The sequence below is a fragment of the Paroedura picta genome, chromosome 18 (genome assembly GCF_049243985.1).
Source record: "Paroedura picta isolate Pp20150507F chromosome 18, Ppicta_v3.0, whole genome shotgun sequence".
NCBI lineage: Eukaryota > Metazoa > Chordata > Lepidosauria > Squamata > Gekkonidae > Paroedura > Paroedura picta.
In genome coordinates this window covers 2,946,102-2,968,721 of record NC_135386.1, presented here as the reverse complement: position 1 = coordinate 2,968,721, position 22,620 = coordinate 2,946,102, and the positions used below count along the sequence as shown (strand labels likewise).

At 51.1% G+C, this 22,620-nt stretch overlaps 1 long non-coding RNA gene across 1 annotated transcript in view; it reads right to left on the bottom strand.

Moving 5' to 3' along the window:
• The window catches only part of LOC143827881 (uncharacterized), an 83,653-nt gene extending 72,434 nt beyond the window's left edge, over positions 1-11,219 (bottom strand). The window contains exons 1-2 of the long non-coding RNA XR_013227429.1: positions 10,463-11,219; positions 9,992-10,164 (exon numbers count right to left, since the gene is read on the bottom strand). This is a non-coding gene — a long non-coding RNA (uncharacterized LOC143827881). The remainder of the gene's footprint in view (positions 1-9,991; positions 10,165-10,462) is intronic.
• Between the last annotated feature and the right edge of the window lie 11,401 nt (positions 11,220-22,620).

Sequence of the window (22,620 nt, the reverse complement as noted above, 5' to 3'; positions counted from 1 at the left end):
ATGGACGACGGGGGCACCTGCCCAGGGCTCTGAGCTGGGGGGGGGGGAAGTAACAATCCATGGCCCCACCCAAGCAAAGAAGGAAAGAAGAAGAGGTCACACTTGAGCTAAGCTCCGCTGGGGCTTGGACAGACAGCGGCCGGCAGCTAGAGTTGCTAGCACTGAGTTCGAGAATATCTGGAGATTTTTTTGGGGGGGGGGTGGAGCCTGGGGAAGGTGGGGTTTGGGGGTGCTTCAGGAGGCTATAATTGTTGGCAGAGTTTCAATATGCAAAAGAGGTTTGCAGCACTCGCTGCTTAAAGAATAAGTTTCACTGAGAAGAGAAACAGCTTTGTAAAGAACGGAGGAGAGAGAGAGAGAGCGTCCTAACTGTCTAACTGACTAATGTTCAGGAAGGAATCAGGGAGGAAGGATGCTCGAAGGAGCAGGGCGTCTCCAGCGGAGCCGATCAGGACACGGGAAGCGATGGTCTGAAAAACACCCGGGAAGTCCCTAATCCGAATATGCCAACCACACGTCTCTTCCGATTCCCACCTGCAGGAGATTCTTCCTGTGCCGCTGAATCTTTTTAGAACCTGCGAGGCTCTTGCGGGTTCCAACAGAGCGTAGAGGGAGAGGTGATTTTGCAGTGGGAGAATCTTCCCAGCTGTTTTCAGCATGGTGTGCAAAACCCCCCACACCCCTCCAAAGCCACGCCGGTAGTTACAGGCTCCGGAAAGGGAGCAAAGGCCCGGAATCGAAGCGGCGTGTAACTAGGTTAGGGGAATGCTGGGATGAACAACGCACTCATGTTTGAGAGGTCGAATGCTCAGAGCATTGGTGTTATGTCCGAGCAGCTGTCTCAGTAACAAGGCCGTGATATGCACAGACCTGCGTATTTCCACTGGCGCAAAGAAGATCAGGATTCGGTCCAGCGTGCTTGCTTCCTTCTTTCGCTCCCTTCTCTGTTTAAATATAGAGTCGTTCTGTTGGTTTGGGACCCTGATTTCTGTTCAGTCCCGAGGAAGGGACCTCTCTGCCAGTTCCCTCCGCCAGCTTGGCCGTTTGCTGCATTTAATCTTTGCGTGTCTGTTTTCCCCCCGTAGACTTCCAGGTTTACAGAGAATGGCTTTTTGAAAGGGGGGGAAAAATCCGCGGAAGAAGCTTGATTGCCACGGCTGTTTTCCTTGCTACACTGGTCTCCGCTCAATTTACTGACAGGGCTCCCTCATGGCCGGGGGTTTTGCTCCACAAAACGGAGCTGCGTTCCCCGCCTGTGTCTAAAGCGCAGGCCAATTACCCCTGGACGCCGTCCGGATTTCGTGCGGGCCATTGACCGAAACGGCGCAGACTGACACGGCTGTGGTTTTTTGATCCGCTTCGGGGAATTATCAGATTTCGAGTCCAAAGACAGAAGATGAGGAAAACGAATATTTTTTTGTTTACATTTCGGTGCCCTGAATTGTGTGGCCAGGGCTAACTTGATCTTGCCAGATCTACGAAGCTAAGCAGGGTCAGTTGTGTCTAGTATTTGGGTGGGAGACCACTGGGGGAGTCATAGAAGCATAGAACCATAGAGTTGGAAGAGGCAGAGAGACCATCAAGTCCAACCCCCTGCTCTACGTAGGATCAGCCTAAATCATCCAGGATAGTCCTTGCTGGTATATCATACAAGCTTGTTGGCTACCCAGCATTCGGTGTCAAAGTTTTTATCCTCTAAAGCAGGGGTAGTCAACCTGTGGTCCTCCAGATGTTCATGGACTACAATCCTCATGAGCCCCTGCCAGCTGGCAGGGGCTCATGGGAATTGTAGTCCATGAACATCAGGAGGACCACAGGTTGACTACCCCTGCTCTAAAGGATAGATTTTTAAAAAATACCCTTTATTTTCCGACGTCTTTTGCAGAATCCTTGTCCCTTTCATGCCGGTCTCTGCCCATTAAGACTCTTTAAGGCCGATTTTTCTAGCGTTATCCCGAAATCCAGGCCGGGTTTCCAACCACTGTGCTGAAATAATTTGAATTTCATGGCCTCCTTTGAAGTGCTGCGCTGTATTCCAGGGGGGGCTTGCGGATCGCTTCTCAATAGATATTTTATTTAGGAGCATTTTAAATGACGTCCCCCCCCCCTCCGCTTTCTGGTTTCATCTCCTAATCTGATTCCGTGCACACCTTTTACAAAACACTTTGCAACACACACACCATCTTTAACCCGAAGGAAGCCAGACAGATTTCCCCTCTGGTACTTTATCTGTGGTGGACACCCCATCGTGTCCACTAGATGGCACTGTCCATGGTGGAATATTACGGGTCCTGGGTTCGAGAAAGCCTCTGGTGTGTTAAACCCAGTCTCCTGTCTCTGATGGTGTCTATCTTCAAGGGTTCAGGCACAAGGGATCTCCGAGCGCCAGATGCAAAGGTAAGGCTGTGGGGGGTGGAAAATCCCCCAAAATCACGGCAGGGTTCTCGCGACTCTGTAGGGTTTTTAAGGCAAGAGAGATGTTCAGACGTGCTTTGCCATTGGTTGGTGTTCCTTGGGAGAGAAGAAGAGCTACAGACTTCACTTCGTTTGGCTTTTCGGTCTGGTCCAGCAGAGGGAAATTTCGCTTTTCGGAAATGTTAGGGCCAAACCAGACCGGGGGGGGGGGGGTAAAGATTCCAGGATTCCGTCCTTGCCTTCCCAAAAACTCACCGGAGATCCCTGGGCTGAATCGCACAACGGGTCCTTTAGGAACCATAACCCCCCGGCAATCTGGATCGGGGCTGGGCTGCTCCAGAATGGTGCTATTGACTCTTTCCCGCAGAGTTGTTGCCATAAATTGGACACGCCCTCCCATCTTCGGCTCCCGGAAAAGCAAAACGGCAGGCAAAGTCTGTCTTTCCCCCCCACTCGAGCAGCATGCGGTGGTTTTATTGAGGCAGCCGTGTGGTGCTCGCTGCTCCCTCCCCAAGTCCTGCAATTAAGGCCCACCTCCTCCATGATCGCTGCTTTTAAAAGCTGAACTACGCGATGGGCGATACAATATCGATCTGGGCCTTCAGACTATCTCTCACTGAGGCTTCCAGGGCCTGTCTCCAGAATGTCTAACCCTGCAGGGAACAAAATCTCAAAGTCTGCAAAGGCCAGCTTGTAACCTAAGCAACAAAGTGTTTTCGTTGGACAGCAGGGTGTGTGTCTGTGTGTGTGTTTGTGAGAGAGAGAGAGAGTTCGTTGTGTATATGTTGACCTCAAAAGGAAGAAGATTTAGATCCGAACTCGGGTCTCAGAAGATAATAACCCCTTTGAAGTAGCAAAAGGGGATTGAACTTCACAGGGGAGTGAATTCTGAAGTCTACTCTTGGCTGTTTTGCTGTCAAAGCCTCCACTTTGGGTTTGCTTCTCCCATCATGCAGAGAGAACAAGTGAGTTGCCGAATGCCAGGGTCAGAGGAAGGCCTCGGCCTCCATGATCTGTCGTGGCCGTCCAGAGGAACTGGTTGGCCACTGTGTGAGACGGGAGGCTGGACTGGATGGATCCCTGGTCTCCCCCGATAAATGTTGAACACATTTAAAATATATATTAAAAGTTCATTAACTCCCACCCATTCAGCAAACCCTTCCAGGGACGTCAAGAATCTTGAGGTTTCACGAAAACCCTGCCTGGGAAATCCCCAGTTGATGGGTCAGCTGGTGACCAAAAGACCGTGCTTTTATACACACTGAATAATGTTCTTTCTCTTCTCAAAACACTTTCAATCCCCTTCCGATGCACTTTAGAGACGGTTTGTGGCGGCCGCTGCCCTTCCACAACACCAAGTCCAGTTGCAAAGTGGCTGGAAAGAGAACAGATCTCAGTTGTCCAGAGATCTATTGTCATGGCGGAAGACCTTCAGGTGACACCAGGGGACTGGCAACTCTATTCATAGTGTGTCCGAAACTATTCCAACAACTCTTTAAATGCCTCTGGAGCCAGTGAAGGAAAAGAAGAAGAAAAACTTTGTGTGTGCGTGTCCCACTTTTTACTCACCAAAGGAGTCTCAAAGTGGCTTCCGATCACCTTCCCTTTCTCTCCCCAGAAAAAAATCCTGTGAGGGAGGTGGGAGAGCTCTAAGAGAACTGCTCTGTGAGAGGACTGTGACTAGCCCACAGTCAGCCAGCTGGCTGCATGTGGAGCAAGCATAGGGATCCAACCTGGGTCTCCAGATTAGTGCCTGCTGCTCTTGACCACCACACCACGCTGACTCTCTGGAGGCCCCCCCCTCTTGTCTGTGGTCACTCAGGTGGCCAACTGCCCTCCGGACCCTCTGCCCTTTTCCGTCCCTCTGCCAAGCCGCAGGCCTCCCGGATCGCCGTCACCTCAGCCGCAATCAATTCCGTGCTTTCAAATATTTATGAACGGCTGATGGCTTTTTTCCTTCTAAACTTGAAGTTGTAGCTCTCATGGAATTCGGCTTTATGAGCTGGAAAGTCAATATTTTTGCTGTGTCCTCTTTGGGTTGCATTAAGCCCAAGCCAGTCGTCGTCAGCAACATTGCAGGACGGAGAAGTATTTCTTTCTTTTGCCCGGATTCAGTTTCAAGGAGGAAGGGTCCTCTGACGATAGAAGGGCATAGGGATCAGTTCATTATACTGTGCTGATCTCCAGGCTAGAGGGTTTGGTTCCTTTGGAATGTTGTGGGGGAAAATACAAAATGGCTGCCACAGGAGGTGGAGCTGGCCACAAAATGGCCGCCCCAGATGGTGGGGCGGCCTACAAAATGTCTACCTCAGGTGGGGGAGCCAGTCACAATATGGCTGCCTTAGGAGGTGAAGCCACAATATGGCTCCCTCAGGGGGTGGAGGCTGCCAGAAAATGGCTACCACAGGTGGTGGAGCATGCCACAAAATGGCTGCCTCAGGTAACGGAGCCTGCCACAAAATGGTTGCCTAAGGAGGTGCAGCCAGTCCCAAAATGGCTGCCTCAGGTGGTGGAGCTCGTCACAAAATCACTACCTTAGGTTGTGGAGACAGCCACAAAATGGCTGCCTCAGGTGGTAGAGACAGCTACAAAATGGCTGCTTCAAGTGTTGGATTTCAAAGGTCGTTTGCTATTTCCGGCAAGGGATTTCAGAGGTCATTCGCCATTACCCGTCTCTGCGTCCTGATTCCTAGTGTTCCTTGGAGGACCTACCACCCAAATCCTTGGAGGTCTCCTGTCCAAATACTCTCCAGGTTCAGCCCTGCTTAGCTTCTGCGGTTCGACCAATTCGGGCTTCCCTCGGCTATTTAGGCCAGGGCAGAAGGTAGGGTGGAAGGCCGCTCCCAGTTTATTCCTGTGTGTACAATTCCGGGGGGGTGATTCTTTCCAGAACGAATCCACACCCAGGCTGCAGGCACTGCACGCCAATGCATTGTTCCCAGCTTCCTAGTTGCACACCAGCAGCTCTCCTGTTCCAGAAAGGCATTCAAAGAGAAGGGAAGAGTCCTGCGGCTGTCTCTCGCGACGGCAGATTGTTTTCCTCGCTGCCGTCTTTCTGCTTAGCGTGGCATCATGCCGTTTTTAATTAAGCTTCGACGTGGTGCCTCCTCCTCCTTCTCCGGCCATTCGTTCCGGCTCCTCTTCAGCAAACAATAATAAGGATTTTTAAGAAATGGGTCGGTGGCCGGGAAGGTCCAAGAGATCGGGCAGCGAGGCCGGCGACGGGAGAACGGCAAACGGTTCGTTAACGCCCCGGCCTGGATGCGGCCCACTTTCCCGGGGACGATCGAATGAGTAAAGACTGTGCAGAATCGGCTTCCGCTATTTTTAGAAGGCCATAATAATAAAAACGTATTGAGTGCACCTTGCCCTGGCAGGAGTTCTTTAATAACCGGCACCTACGTAGCTATCCTCAGAGGCTGCGAAATGAAACGGGGTTGTAGGATCCAAGCTTCCGTGGAAGGGTTTCCTGAACGGGTGGGAGTTAATTCATTTTTAATGCAGTTCTTAAATTTGTTAAACACGTATTGGGCGATATGACCATATATGGCCCTGTTGACCCACCCTCCCCTCCAGAATGGCCAATCACGGGCCTGGAGGGAGTAGAAAGGGGAGGGGCCCTGGGTGGGCGTGTCCACAGCTCTGCCTCCAATCCCAACCATATTATGGGGTGTCTCCAAGCCTGAAGGATGTTCCAGGGTTTTCTCCATTGAGAAAAGGCTGCCTGGCCCGTCCTTCGAGCTCCGGCTGGTGCGATCTCCTCCTCCGAAATTAGAACCAATTATGCAGATTCCGACTCAAACAAACCACTTCTCCGAAATCAAACACTTGTCAGGGCCGTCATTTGCGGCCGCGAGAGCACTCCTGCTCCTCTCGTTCTTCCACGATGACCCTAAGCCAATCTAGGAGAATCAGGGCTTTTATGATTTCTCCCCCTCTCTGTGGTTTTCCCCCCTCCCCCTCTTTTCGGCAAATTGAATACTTTGGAAAGCTTAAGTCAGGACTTGGCAGAGGAGTCATGCATTAGCGTTATGACCTCCCCGAATCAGCAAAAGCTCAGGGAAGGAGCCGAGGCCCTTGAATGCTGACCAAGGGAGCTCGGTTCCCGGCCCCGCCCTTTCAATTGCAGCTCGGGGATTATTAGTGTCCAGGATAATTTATGGCGAAGTCTGTTGCATATACCTGAGCCGGCAATCCGGTCGGAGACGGACGGATCAAACCTCGATGTATCGTTTCATCGAAAGACGGCCCCTGTCGGTTTGGATCCCGTCGGCGTTGAGACAAATCGGGGAGACGGCAGTGCGGAAATGGTCTTCGGTGACGCCGCGGAGCCAGACCCCAGAGGGATGATGAGATGAAAAAGAAGGAGGAGGAGAAGAAAGGAGGAAGAGGAGAAGAAAATTGCATGCTCAAACGTACACGTGTGTCTTTTTAGACTGCGATGCCCCAAACTCTTTATCGTGGGCTTCCTGGAGCAAGAGAGCACAGTTTCCTGCTTCCTGTTTTCCAAAGCGGCAGAAAGTGCCCGAAGAGACGCTTTTAAGGTCAGCCTTCCTGCAAACTGGCTCTACCTATTGGAATATATGAGTTCTTCGCCAGGATTCCTCGTAGGGCCCAGAGCAGAGGGTTCTCATCTGGAGAGCTGGGTTGGATTCCCCGCTCCTCGGCATGCAGCCAGCCGGGCGACCGTGGGCCAGTCACAGTTCTTCTCACAGGGCAGTTTTCTCAGAGCTCTCTCAGCCCCGCCTGCCTCGCGGGCACCACCTTGGGGACACCTGCGCTGTGCCCGTTCACACCTGCATTATGCAAGCTGAGCAGGTAGGAAACAGGCATTTTCACGAGGAATAGAACAGCTGTGCAATTTGCAGAATTGTACTTGGGTCTGCGAAGGAAGCCGGTTGGAAATGCAATATTGGCTCTTCCTCTCGAGAGATCCGTAACAAGATCTGCAGCTCAGCGGCGCCACTGAACGTGGCCTCCGTAGGAGGCTCTCGGCAAATCAGAGAATCTCAATCTGGAGCCGTCCGATTCCGACGCAAATGAGATTACGAGATTTGGCCGCGTTCGTTCCTTCTTTTCCTTCTGCCGAAGATACAGTTCTGCTCCGACTCCTGCGAAGCCAACGAAAGAACAATGGCAGGGGTGTTTTATTTCCCCCTCTCCCCCGGTTTTCGTTCCGCCGAAGAAACTAATTAAAAAGGTACGCGATTAAAAATGGCGCTTAAAACATCCGCAACCCGAATTAATTTGCAGATAAAAATAACATGGGGTGGAAAAGCAAGACAATCCAATTTCTTTTCTTTTCTTTTTTTCTTCTAAAGCTCAATTGAAAAGGGCAAACCGATCTATGCGTCCTCTCGTAAACACACGAAGGCCGGGGAGTGAAAATTGCTAATGAGAAAGCCAGACAAATGGGCTTGTATTTCTTCCGCGAATTTTCGCTGTGTCTTTCCGCCGTCGAGCGCTCGACCAAAAGCGACGGTTATGTCACCAAACAACTCGATAGTCTGCCAAAATTCGTGGCCCTTCTATTCCAACTTGGAAATCGGCATAATTCTCTCTTTGCCCTCATGGGAATCAAACTTGTAGCTCCCTATTGCAGTGCCGTGTATTCTTGGGCTGAATCCCCTCCCCGTAAGACGGAAGCGATTTTAAACATTATATTTTTTTGGCATCCATTGCGTCTAAAATGCGCTCGAATTGGTATGCAAATGGTGCGTAATGTTAAAAAAAGGGGGCATTAAAAGAGTATAAAAGAAACGGGCATACTTGAACATTCCTAACAACAGCAGCCATAACTTCTGGCAGCATTGAAAAGCAGCTATTTTGCATCTTTTTTTAAAAAAAAGAACAGATTTTTTTTAAAAGCACATTTTAAACCTCAGCATGGTTTGCCACAAATTTTTTTTTACAGTAAAAAGGCAGTTAAATAAAATTTCCCTCACACACTCTCAGCCACTCGGATATTATCGTACGTGATCCCAAATCTGTTTCAGAGGGGGTCTGTTGTAGTGTGTTGTAAAAGAGCTAAAATCTGGCAAAGGGAGGCTTAGACGCTTGAATTCATACCCTGAAAATCTTTTCAATCGCTGATTTGCGCTCTGAGATCCAGCCACTAGAAGACTTTTGTCTGGAGCTGAGCAACAAATTTCTAAGCCGGATGTTATTTGTTGCTGGCCCAATTTGAAGTAAAGCAGTGCAGGGATGGTGGTTCCATACAGTGAATTTCATACAGCTGTTTTGGGATATCTACGGTCGTTTCAAACAGTGCCGCTTTCCCCCGCCCTTTTTCACCGTGTGAACTTCCTCGGAGTTTTTTTGAGCATTCTAAGTTGAACGCTATAGTAATGATCTTTAGTCTTATAGCGGCACCAGTAAGATGTCTTGACTTCAGTGACTCAATGAAGTCAACGGTGCCACTCTAGCGCTAAAGCACTACATTGGTCTAGCACTAAAAAGCAATATTGGTCTAGTGCTAAAGAGCTACTTTGGTCTAGCGCTAAAGTGCTACTTTGGTCTAGAGCTAAAGCGCTACATTGGTCTAGCGCTAAAGCGCTACATTGGTCTAGCGCTAACGCGTTACATTGGTCTAGCACTAAAGTGCAATATTGGTCTAGCGCTATAGCACTCAACTTAGAACGTTACTTAAAAAGTCAGCGAAAAATCACACGGCAAAAAGGGCCAAGGGGAATAAGCAGCATTGTAGGAAGTGCTATGGACATTTTAAACAGCACATCATGCGATTTAGAAGTGCAACAAAGGGGTAGAAAATGAAAGACAGACATTTCCCTCTAAAGCAGCTCAACCACGCTTTGCTAACTCGACGCACGCAGGTTTGCACGAACAGGTAAATAAATTCCATTAGCAGCCGGTTACGAAAACGGGTCTGTCTGAGACGACAGAACAAAATCCATTAGCAACCAGTCACTAAAATGAAATACAAAGGGAGTGATGAAAATAGCCGTACAGTGTGTAGAGAACAATGCTAGATGTGTCCTACTTAATCAGACTGGTGGTCCTCCAATTTGAGCAACCCACTGCATACCTGACCCCTTCCAATTCCCCATTTCAATGTGTTGACACCACCTTTCCAGCGCTGGCCGGGTCTCTCTCCTCTTCAAAGTGAAAACTCTGTTTCTCCATCCAGCAGGCCGAATTCTCCGCTTTGTTTTGAGGACATCAGTTATTTGAAGTGCATATTGTGCTGGGTTTGAAGAGGAGGCTATTGTACTGGGTTTAATGACTAAGTGCCTGAGAGCCAGCTTGGCATTGTGGTTGAGAGCAGTGGCCTCTAATCTGGAGAACTGGATTGAATTCCCCACTCCACCTCCTCCCCAAGCAGCCAGCTGGGTGACCTTGGGCCAGTCACAGTTCTCTCAGAGCTCCCAGCCTCACTTGCCTCACAGGGTGCCTGTTGTGGGGAGGAGAGGGGGGGGGCGGTTGTAAGCTACTTTGGGACTCTTTTGAGTAGTGAAAAGCAGGGTACAAAAAAGCACGGATGAAATATCGGCTCACCTCAGATGAATTTGCCACCTTCCATGCCCCGAGTATAAAGCAGCAGGGATTTTCTGCCTACCTGAGCTTGGTTGGCTGCTGAGCAGTAGGAAGCCGAAGGTGTACATCCTCACAGCCCCGGAGGGCGCAGAACCGCAATGATGTCACAAGGGAAGCAGGTGCCTTCGTGGCCAGGGGGAGAGAAGGGACAGGTGGCCGCGGAAGTCCGCAGGGAGGGAAGTGCAGCGAAGATGCCTGTCAAAGCAGAAAGAGGTTACCTGTGGAGAGGTTCATGCACCACTCACCTGGGAATGAAGCTGTTTTGTCAGAGCAGAATAAAAAGGGACGGGCGAAAACCCATCCCGAGAAAAGAGCATGGCATTTTTGACAACTCTGTTCCTTTAATCGGGGCCAAATTCTTAGACTGCTCTTTCCCCACAACAGACACCCTGTGAGGGAGGTGGGCCCGAGAGAGCTCTGAGAGAAACTGCTCTGCCAGAGCAGTTCTAAGAGAACTCTTCAACCACCCTCCCAATACCACAGGTATTGGTACCTTTGCAAGGAGGGAAAGCTGGAGGACAAAGAGACCTCTAAAAGGAAAATCCAGTTGTATTGTGGGAAGACAGATCTGGAGGTTTCCAGTTCAGATATGTTGATAATTGGATTTCTGGTTGAGGAGGATATAAGATCAGGTGGTCCAAACCAGGGGTGGATGGACCATGGCTCTCCTGATGCCCATGGACTACAATTCCCATGAGCCCCTGCCAGCATGGGAAATGTAGTCCACGGACATCTGGAGACCCACAGCCTGGCCACACCTGGCCTAAACTGCAAGCCGGTATGAGGCAGTGGTCCGAGTCTCGGACTAGCATCTGGGAGATTCGGGTTCAAATCTTGCTTGGCGTTGAAAGCCAGCTTGGTGTTGTCGTCGAGGGCCCAATTTCTAAAAATACTTGGCAGGTGCTGGGAGGACGGTCCACGGGGGCAGCAGGGGGGCCACGTTGGGGACCCTTGGACTGGATTTTTGGAAAAGCTGCCCAAGGGGGGGAAAAAGAAAGAAAAGAAAAGAAGAAACCCACAATGACGGCGACAACAACAACAACAAAAAAAACCCCAGTCCTCGCACACTTCTTCTTCTCTTGAGTGAAGCTGTGAATATGCAAGGAAGCATAAATCCAGGTGAAGTGAGCCTGAAGGCTCCACATCAGTGCTCATCTTTGTCTCTTGTGGAGATGATCGGGGCTTATGAGGTCACTTAACATATTTCAGGCCTTGTCTGTCACATCCATTCCAGAATTGCTGCCAGTCAGCCCGGCTGCTCCTTCTGCGCGTTCCGTAGCCTCCTGTTACCGCTGATTCCTTCCTGCCTCCCTCCCTCCCTCCCTCCCTCCCAACTTCACCTCCTGCGATTTGTGTGTTGCAGACACCAGGGTCCATGATGAACTGGTAGGGACACTCCTGGAAATCTGTGAGGGAGCCTGAGGGAGGACACGAAAAGTTCTCCCTCCAAAGCATCTATTTCCTCCAGGGGAACCGATCTCTTCAGTCTGGAGAGGAGCTGACATTCTGATTGCCTCCACAACAGTTAGTCAGTTAGGATTCTCTCTCTCCCCTCTCTTCTTTACGTAGTTTGTTTTCTCTTCTCAATACAGCTCTCGCATTCTTTCAAGCAGCTGGAGCTCTGTTCCTCCTTCGCCGACCGTGCCGTCTCGATTTTGTCAGAGGGCGATCGGGATAAAAATGTAGTAATAACAAAAAACATCTGGGGAATGCTGGGGGCTCAGCCGTTGCCGACGCCCAGCCAAAGTGGGCCCGAAATAGCGCCAGGAATGGAGAGAGAGAATAACAGTGCTGGTCATTTGACATCCAGACTGAATTCCTAAAGATAAGAGGAAGCAAATGTTTGTTTTAAAAATCCCCCTTGCCCCCTCCCCCCCGGAACTGATGTCTCGAAATGCAGTCGGAGAGCAACAGCCCCCCCCCCCCGAATGTCTTGGCAACGCAAAAAATATTTAGTTCATCGCAGACTGTTGCTTCTTATGTTGATACACCCGTCGGCATTATTGTTATTATTTTAATACAGAAGGAGACTGTGGCTTTTCTTCGTGGGTTATGTTTATCCCTAAAAGAACAGTTTCCAAACGAATCGCAAATCCTGGATGAGGACGTGTTGTGGTTTTTCTTAAATTCCTCCGAAGCGATCCTTGCAATCGTTTACAAACAGTGCTAGCTTGATGCAATAGGAAGGGTCACGGTGTTTCGTGACGAGGGTGACTGATGGGGAGAGGGCAGGGGTACTGGCTCCAAGCTGGGAAACCCCTGGAGATGGGAGGAAGTCAAGTCTGGGATGGAAAGGGACCGCAGTGAGACACAAGGCCCCAGAGTCCCCTCTCCAAAGTGTCCGTTTTCTCCGGGGGAACTGATCTCTGTCGTCTGGAGATGAGCTGTGATTCTAGGGCATCTCCAGTGACCACCTGGAAGCTGGCATCCCGAAGAGATCCCCAAGCCCCACCTGGATGTTGGCACCCTACTCCCACATTTTTGGCTCTTTTCTGTCTCATCAGGTCAATCCATTGTGGCGTTACTCATCTGTTCTACCGAAACATTCGCTGTCACTTGGCGAGTTCCGATAGTCCCGAACTCCGTTCTGACATCGGGACCTCCTGGAAGCCGCCGGTGAGCGGGACTTCACTACAGCCACGCTCTCCTTTCCACCAGTTCGCTGTCCTCAGGGTCTCCCTGTGGCAGCTGCACCAACAGCTTGCCCAGAAACGCAACGGTCGGGAAACATCCTCCGACATTTATATCTGTCTATTATTAGAGATAATCAAATGGAAACGGGGAGGTGGGATGGGCATCACGTGGCCCTCCAGCTGTCTGCAGCCCCCGAGCGAGACTCCCAAGGAATGTCGGCGTTCTGCCTGATCCCTAATCAGACAAGTTTTGACACTGCCAAGTTTTGGGCAAGGAGACTGCCAGGAACCGTGCGGAGAGGAACTTGAGCTTTTGGGCTCGGAGAGCACGCGGCGGATTCTGGTTCTCCGGGCCGGCTGGCTGCAAAATGGGAAGGGTCGGTGTGATGTCTGTTTCCAAGCGCAGTTTTTAATAAGGGAACGAAGCAATGCCACAGAGGGCCCGGAAGGGTGCAATTTCCACTGCATACGGTGGGACGAACTTCCGAGTCGCTTGACGAAAAGCCGAATGACAGACTGAAGTCCAAGTATGTTTTTAAATTTCAGAGGATGACATCTGGTTGTGAAAAAGATATAATACTCTCTGAACGTGCGTTTTGTACGTTTAATGCGTTTTTGACCACTCGGGAAGGCTGTAGAGGTTGGATCCCCAAACTCAGTGTCTTTCAATAAACAAGTTATTTAGAGGGGCGGATCAAGGATCCCGGTCTGCTTTCAGGCCGCACGGGGTAATGAGGAGGCCAAGAGAAAACGGGGCTTATTTTCTGGGCCAGCAAAGCTCAGGGAGTCAGTTTTCCAAAACAGCTCCCCTCTTCCTTTATATCAGTCCTCGAGCAGAAATAACTTCTGAGTCAAATAAAATATTTCGCTCCCCCACCTTTAATCTTCATCTAGTCTCCCGTTCCCCCGCCCCTCCGTCCTTTCCCCTGCCTCTTCCCGAGGCTCCTGGGAACGTTAGGTCTCAAATGATTTCTGTAAAATCCAATAAAATTTTTAATCAGGGCAGCGCCGTTCCCGGGAAGGAAAGTGAAGGGATTTCCCTTTTATGCAGAAAAATGTAAAAGAGGAAAGAGACGGAAAGGGGCGTTCGGCTCGCCAAAGCTTGCTTCCGGAGGAGTTAGCCTCACGCGTTTCGGATCGGATCCGAAGTCCTCGAAAGGCAGGCAGGAGCATCCGCCACCCTTCGGAATTGGGGCAAGTCTTACAACTGCCTTTCTAAGGCTAGGCTTGCTCTAAGCAGCCCCCGGAAATTCGTGCTCTTAAAGCCGAGCTCCAGACGTCCACGATCAGCTTGCCTGGAGAAAATGGCTGCTTGGGAAGGCGGGACCGTGCTTCTGAGGCCCCTCCCTCCCTAAACCCGACCCTCCCCTGGCTCCGCCCCCCAAATCTCCCAACCCAGAGCTGGAATTTCAGGTCACACCATTTGGACCCTGGTTTCGACTCCCCAAGGCTCAGAATTCAGCTCAAGGAGGAAAGAAAAATCTGCTAACCATGGGCCGGAAAAGAGCCGAGACTTACAATGGCTGCTAGGGAAGGGCTACTGAACAGTAAAGGGAATGAGCACCCAACATCTTCCTCCCTATAGCAGCACGTCCCTCCTCCCTCCCTCTGGGCAGGCACTTTTCTCCAAGGCTTGCGAACTTCCAGGGAGACAAGTAGCCGGTGCAGCCAACTGTTCCGGCCAGATAAGGGTGAGAAAAGGAGCGGTAATTAACCCGGACGGACACAATTGCATCCTGCTAAAGTTAAGAGCGAGATTTATTGAGAGCCGTTCAGAAAGATATCTGTAAACAGGGAACAGGGTCTTCCGTGAGTCTGCTGTTTTGCATCAGTAAAAGGTCTCGATATCTGGCTATTCACCACCTGGAGGAGTCGTGAAGCGGCTTCCGATCGCCTTCCCTTCCTCTCCCGACAACGGGCACCCTGGGAGGTAGGTGAGGCTGAGAGAGCTCTGAGAGAACTGGGGATGGCCCACAATCCCCCCAGCAGGCCCCATGCGTCTTAAAGTGGCTAACAATCAGCTTCCCTTTGCCTTGCCCAGAACAGACACCCTATGAGATAGGTGACGCTGAGAGAGCCCCGAGAGAACTGTGACTGGCCCAAGGTCACTCAGCAAGCTTCATGTGTCTCAAAGCACCTTCCAGTCTCCTTTTCTTCCTCTCCCCGCAACAGACACCATGTGTGCCAAGCGAGGCCGAGAGAGCTCTGAGAGAACTGGGGCTGGCCCAAGGCCACCCAGCTGGCTGCATGGGGAGGAGTGGGGAAATCAAACCCGGTTCTCCAGATTAGAGGCTGCCACTCTTAACCACTACACCAGAAAGGAGACAAAGAAACCAGTCCGGGAGGAGTTCATGGCCCCCAAAGTTTCCCAGGCTTGGTTAGACTGGCCATTTGGGGCAACCCCACGGACACCGTCTTGGGGACCTCTGGGGCCTTCACACGGTTCGTTTAGTCCCAGCGAAACAGCGTGAATTAAAAAAAAAAAAAGAACTGTCTGAAATAAGCAAGGGAGGAAAGCAAGGCAAGGAAAATCCTGTGCCCCTCTGCCCCCAGGGGCCCTATATTTCTGTTACCAAGGACCACAGGGTGGTGGCACCAATAGGGGGGGGGGAGGGTGGTGGCACCACGAGGCGGAGCGGGGCCGGGCTGTGCTCTCTTGATTTGTATACTTTAATAAAACTTGGGAAGATTTTCCTCCTGCGTGACATTTAGCGAAACGGCTCCTCTGAGCTCCTTCTAGCCCTTCACGTCCAGATTAATTACAAACTTCCAGCTCTGCCAGGAGGGGGGGGGGAGGAGACGGGGAGGGGGGCCAGCAGACGGGGGGAGGAGATCCGTCTTCCAAACCCTGGGTCCCAGCCAGCGCCCGGAGGTGGGGCTCCGCCATGAGCCAAGACGGACGGCTGCGTCCGGAGTCGGGGCAGGTCCCTTCCTGAAGGAACCCTTCGCCATGGGCCGAAAGCCATGAATCTTCGGCCGCTGGAGAGATGAAGCAGCCAAGTGACCAGAGTAACGTATTGCAGTCCAGCCACTTCCTCTGGAGAGCTTAGCCACTTAGTCGATGGTTTGCCCCTGGGGGGTGTCCTCTGGCCGTTCCCGGGGAAGGGGAGCCCGGGCGGGTGGTCTCCTCTGGAGGAAAGCAGTTTCGGGGTCCAGATTATTGTGGAGATCGATCTGGGCTGTAGGAGCAGTGGACCGCCAAGGGCCGAACAAGGCAGTTTGGAGATGTTTCTTTCCCAGGCTCATTGGACGTCGGAAGCGACTTGGAGTCACCAAAGAAACATGCACACGCATCGTAGTCTTGATTTCCTGTATAGTTTGGCTCTTTGCAGAGGGAAGGTGATAGGGCCTAGGCCGATCGTGTCTGATCGTGGAAGCTATGCAGGGTCAGCGCTTCGATGGAAGGCCCCCCAGGGAAGGCTCTGCAGAGGAAGGCCCTGGCCAACCCCCTCTGCTTCTGCCTTGCCTTGAAAGTCCTTTGCTGGGATCACCAGAAGTCTTGAAAGGAAGACCACCAAGGAAGGCCATGGCCAACCCCCTCTGCTTCTCCCTTGCCTTGAAAGTCCTTTGCTGGGGTTACCAGAAGTCTTGGAGACCACCAAGGAAGGCTCTGCAGAGGAAAGCCCTGGCCAACCCCCTCTGCTTCTCCCTTGCCTTGAAAGTCCTTTGCTGGGGTTACCAGAAGTCTTGGAGACCACCAAGGAAGGCTCTGCAGAGGAAGGCCCTGGCCAACCCCCTCTGCTTCTCCCTTGCCTTGAAAGTCCTTTGCTGGGGTCACCAGAAGTCTTGAAAGGAAGACCACCAAGGAAGGCTCTGCAGAGGAAGGCCATGGCCAACCCCCTCTGCTTCTCCCTTGCCTCAAAAGTCCCTTCCTGGGGTCACGATAAGTTGGAAGCTAAGCAGGGAATCCGGGAGGAAGTGTTCACGGTGGTTCAGGAAGTCTCCAGATAAGCCAGCCAGGACACAAGAGGAGATGGTTTGACAAATGCTAAGAAGTTCTTGATCTAAATATACCAACTCCACATCTCCCCCCGACGTCTCCCTGTAGGGAATCCTTCACAAACGACGTTGAATCACGCCCTCTCCGGATCTCGCGTATCCCCGCAAATAAAGACATCCATCAAAAAGGCCACGCTTGACGTTATTTTGAAGGAGAAACAAAATAGACCGCGCAATGAAAACAGATACTGCGTCTTCGCTCAGGGAAAAAAAGGAGTTCTCAAAGAGACAGGGGATTAAAACGAAAGCAGGAAATACGTCTTGTCAATAGGGATCAAAAGGAGCTTTGAAACGGGCCGCTGAGAGAGCCCCGATTGCTCATTTCTGCCGCGGTTGTCGGATGCACGCTCAAAAGGAGCTGGCGGCTGCAGCCCGGTCATCAAATACCCTCCCCGGAAACAAATCGCCCGATCGGACAGCGGTTTTACGTTTGGCCTGACTACAGATTTTTTAAAAAATGCCTCAATGAAATAACGGGGTCCCGACGAATGCGTGGTGTAATTCCTGGCTTCAATTCTACTTTAATTGGGATTGCAAAACATGCTCCCCCAAATGCTACTCTTCCTGCGGTATCATCAGCCCACACCCCTGGGCAGCTGCTTTTACCACCTTCTCAGGGGTTGGGATTCCGGGGGATCCCCTGGTCCCGCCTGGAGGCTGGCATCCCTGTCAGCAAGGCCCCAGAGTCCCCCCTCCCAAGCAGCCCTTTCCTCCAGGGGAACTGATCTCTGTAGTCTGGAGAGGAGCTGGAATTCCAGGGGATCCCCAGGCCCCACCTGGAGGCTGGCATCCCTGACCCTCAGTGGGGTCCAAGGCCACAGAGTCCCCCCTCCCAAGCAGCCCTTTTCTCCAGGGGAACTGATCTCTGCAGTCTGGAGAGGAGCTGGAATTCCAGGGGATCCCCAGGCCCCACCTGGAGGCTGGCATCCCTGACCCTCAGTGGGGTCCAAGGCCACAGAGTCCCCCCTCCCAAGCAGCCCTTTTCTCCAGGGGAACTGATCTCTGTAGTCTGGAGAGGAGCTGGAATTCCAGGGGATCCCCAGGCCCCACCTGGAGGCCGGCATCCTTACGTCCACTGCTCTACATCCTCCGTGGAGACGCCAAAGGAATGCTTGGACGACCGGGAGGATTTCTGCCGTAATTAATAGAGAGGGAGAGCCCTGACCTCTGATCGGAGAGCTCGGCGTTCTCTGATGGTTACATTACGGACAATTGAGTCTGGAATTATGCCGGGCATGGAGCAGAGCCATTTCCCACCGGCGAGGATTCCGGCTCCTGTGGAAAGCCGAGAATCTGTGGCGGATCCAGCCTGCCCTTGCAGGCGTCTGGGGGTGCGTCCGGATGAGAATTCGAGAGAAGGAACGGGGCTTGAGTAATGAGTAATGTTGAGGCCCTGCCCTTTGGCACCAAGCTCCGCGCCCTCTAACTCAATTGGGATCCAGGGGGCAAGGGGGGGATTGACACGGCTGCCCCAGGAAAGTCCACGGATCTCTGGACACGATGCCCCAATTTACGTCCCCTCCCGTGCCAAACTTTTATGACTGCGAAGGTAACGCGCACCATAAATATTGATATGTAAAACCCAGGTTATGGAGACAGCGTTATTTACGCGAGGGAAATTGATTTCCCATCCCTTGAATCTTCTGGAATGGTTAACGGGATTTTGCTAGCTGACCTCAGGTCAGTGTGAGGTTGGGTGTTTTTGGCTGGAGTTGTCATTCAATTTATCCGAGGCAAAACTCGGAAGGAACCTGGAGAGCCCATTTTTAGGCGGTTCCTCAGGAGGGGTTTCGAAGGAACGTCTATGAATTTATGCATTTTTGCATAGATGGTGAGGTTTGTATAGATGGTGAGGCACTAAAGGTTTGTATGGCTGAGGATCTTGCCATGCTTTTGGACAACTCTGCTCTAACCGCCTCACCGTGGTTTTAATATTTATTTATTTGCGGATTTATAGGCAGCCCTGCTCGGTAAATTGTCTTGGGGCGGTTTACACATCTAAACTCAATAGACCAGGGGTAGTCCAACTGCGGCCCTCCAGATGTCCATGGACTACAATTCCCAGGAGCCCCTGCCAGCGAATGCTGGCAGGGGCTTCTGGGAATTGTAGTCCATGGACATCTGGAGGGCCGCAGTTGGACTACCCCTGCAATAGACTAATACAATATTGTTGTACTCTTCACAACGAACCTGCAAAGTAGGCCAGAACTAATACCCCTCATGATATAGTTGAGGTACAGGGGAGAGAAGAGACTTGGCTAAGAAGATTTACGAATAAAGGAAATCCCCTTTGATTCGGCAATTTGGAAAGGAGATGGCGATTCGGACTGGATTCGGCTGTGAAACGCCCGTTCGGCCGATCCAAAATGAATCGCACACACCTACTGCAATCCGAGAGGCGTCTTAAGAATCCCAGAAAATGACCTTGAATTCGACGGCAGAATTGCCGTGTGGGATCGAAAGGCCATGAGTGATCCTACGTATTACAAATTCATGCCCCGTCCTCCCCTGAAATACGGCCTTCGGGACGCTCGGGCGATCAATACGGCGCCGAGAAATAACAATAAGAGCAAACAGGAGCAAATCTGCTAATCAATCAGCAATCAAAAAGCCGTCGGCTCGCTGACGGGGGATGAAGAATGTTCCCAGGTTCTCTTTCTTTTTCGGCTTGCACCTTGACACTCCAAAACTCAAAACCCAGAACTCTAGTCAATCTCTAAAGGGCTTCTGGATTCGAACCTAGCCCTTCTGCTGAAGACAAACATAGCTACTCGCTGAAACCGCAGCTATACCCGAGAGCAAGGTGCTTTCTAACCCATAATATCTCTCCAACGTTACAGGGACAAGCTCTGCTTAAGAAGCTGCATTCTCATCTGCACAGCCAATCATAAGCCCTGCTGGGCAAAAGCCACTCTAGCCCCGCCCACTCCCTCCCCGCCCACTCTAGCCACGCCCACTCCCTCCCCGCCCACTCTAGCCCCGCCCACTCCCACTCCCGGGAGGCTCCAGGAAAGGTTTTGGTGGGGCACCCTGTTGGGGACCCGGTGGGCACAGCACCAAACATTTCCCAAAGGGCCACATTTGTCCTTCCACGATATAATTCTGGAGTTGCTCAAACCCATTTGACACCGCCACAAACCCGAGAGTCACCCCCCCACGCTTTGCAGTGGTGACTGTGGAATAGCTTCTCCCCCCCCTCCCCACACCGGACACCCCGCTTTCATCCTCCAAAACAATAATACCGATTAAAATCCTTACTTCGCCCGTATCGCAACGCGCCAGCTGAAAAATGAGTTTTGAAAGCTATTATTGTTGGGATTGCTCGGTGGAAGAGGCAGGCTGCTGTAATTTGTCGCCCCCCCTCCTGCCTTTGGAACGTGTTACAGAGATTCTTACAGATGGCAATTTCTGTAATTTGGTTTCGGGGGGGGGGATGTGGTGTCCTGACAAATCATCGCGAGAGAGGAGCACAAGGGTGGCGGATCAGTATGCGCAGAACGAGCAAATCATTATAAAGAGTGAACAGGGAATGGACGTTGTGAAGAGACAGAGATGGGGAAAGGGGGGGTCACAAATAGGATTCAATCTTTGCGAAACGGAAAACCGAGGGCGTTCACCTGTTTGAATATGCAGAGCTGCTGGCGACCTTATTTAGAAAGGATTTTTAAAAGGGTATTCCCCTCCTTTTAAAGACTGTCTTGAAAGCTTAGTTCCGGCCAAAGAGGGAAACCTATTTCTGTTCTGTTCCCTCAAACCTCAGTGACCTTCCCCCCATATTTTGCATTCTGGCTGCAAGGAATTTGCAGCACTTGATGGCTGGAGTCTTTTTGAGAACCGGAGATGTCGGGAATTGAACCCGGGGCCTTCTGGATGCGGATCTGATGCTCTACCACCGAGCCACTGTCCTAGGCATAACTCACTTCTGTATTCCACTGATTGTGGACTTGATGACATTCTACCTTATTGAAGCCCCTCCCCTCTCCAAGCCACACCTCCTCGGCTCCACCCCTAAACGTGAAGCATTTGGCAGCTCTTATGACGAACGTCGAGGTTAGCAAAGGCAAGGACAATTGAATCCTCTCACATGTATTCGTTTCATATTATTATTATTTTCCGGCAGTTGGATTATTCAGATCTCCTCTCAGCCCCAAGGTTCATGCTGTTTGTCCGCCGTTTATACAATATTTATATGTCGAAATGTATGTGCTCGGTATCTCTCTTTCTGCCAGTCTTCCTCGCTATCTGTCCTTTGTCAGATAACGAAGCTCGAGTAACCTTGAAGAGAACACGTACATTTTTTGTCGGGGGAATTCAGTGCGAGAAAAACAGCCCATGGTGTAAAAGCCAGAAATCGTGGGTTTTATTCGATTGCTTTTTTAAAACTCCCTCCCTCTCCTCGATTTTATCTGCACAGCAACCCTGTGAGGTAGGCCCAGAAGAAAGAAAGCGACTGGCCCTCCTTTCAGTACTCTCAAATCTCCAGGGATTTTCTGACATGAGCTAGTCCTAACAGTCTAACTGACTAATATTTATGGAGGGATTGCAGAGAGGAAGGGTTCTTAACGGAGCAGGAAGTGGGGCTGAGGACAGAGTGGACCATTTGTTATGACGGTTTTCCATTTCTCAGTCTTAACAATTCCTTTAAAAAAGTCAGCCATTTGGACAACGCTCCGTTGAAAGCAAGCGCACAAATTCGTCAATCAACCCACCAGGAAGACGATGGCAGAGAGACATAACTCGGAAAGATTCGCTGAGAGGAACATTAAAAAAAAATCATTGTTCATCGTACAAACCTCCTGCACGCTGCCAGAGCGTGGCTGGGCAAAGCGTTCGATGGGTGTACAACAGCCTTAGATCAGCTGGCCTGTTTTGCTTGCCCTCTTTATTTTGATTATTTAATAAAACTGCCCAGGAATGGTGCGACTGTCATTAAAATGAAGCGGGCAGAGGAGGGGGGGGGATCTGAAAACACACAAAACAAAATGATTCTTAAAAGGGCAAGACAGCCAACGCAACGGAGGCGAGGAACCTGTTAAATATTTATTACCGTCTTGCGGGGTGGGGTGGGGGTGGAGGAGGTAGCAGTGGGAATATTAAAACTATTTCGCCTGGGAGAAGCGTTTTAATTATTTAACATGGGGGGGGGGTTACATTCATTTCCCTCGCAACCCTGATCACCGTCAGCCCGTCCTGGAAATGAAACGTTAGATTCGGAAGGAGACGGGGCGAGAGGCCAAAACTGGTGAGAAGGAATGACACCAAATTTGAGAAGCAGCTTTCTGTTGACTTTGTATGGGCAGAGTTTAAATCCGCAGAGGAGCGGAACACAGGCTGCTTAGAGGAGAAATAGCTTTCCGGAGAATTGAAACAACTTGGTAAAGAGAGAAATATTCCCCAAAATTAGGATAGCTGATGGGTTTTTTTTTACTTTGCGTTAAAACCTTACCCTTAAACCTGAACAGAATGTGTGTGAAAATATGGGAGTTCCCTGGCCAGCCCCTGTGTCTGTATGAGTCACTGTTCTGGGTATGCTTCTGGACTGGAAGGCAAGCCTGAAACAGCTACTCATGCAGAGAAAGTACCTATCGCCTCCTTGGAAGGTTATCCAATCACATCCCTTCTGCAGAGATGGGAGAACAACCTGTCCACCGGCCCAGGGCATCTGGAAGAAAACTGGCTGAGAACAACAACTCATTCAGAGACACAACATGCAGCCTCCTCTTGAGGCACGGATTCTCATTTGTGTCTCTGCACGGGGCACGGCACTCCATCTCGCTGGAGGAAGCGGATCCTGGGCGGGAGGCAAGACCTGAAAAAACAAGAATTGTCTTGAGGGGGGGGAGAGGTTGTCCCTTTGAGCGTCTTGAATAATCGAATCAATTCATTTCTTGTTGCACGCTAGCAGGGCAGCATTCAAGCCCCAGAGCCCCCTCCCTCTTCGGTCCCTGCCAAAACAACGCTCCGTTCTCTGTCGCTCCCACCCCGGACCCCCCAAATCTCCATAAACACGCTTATTTTC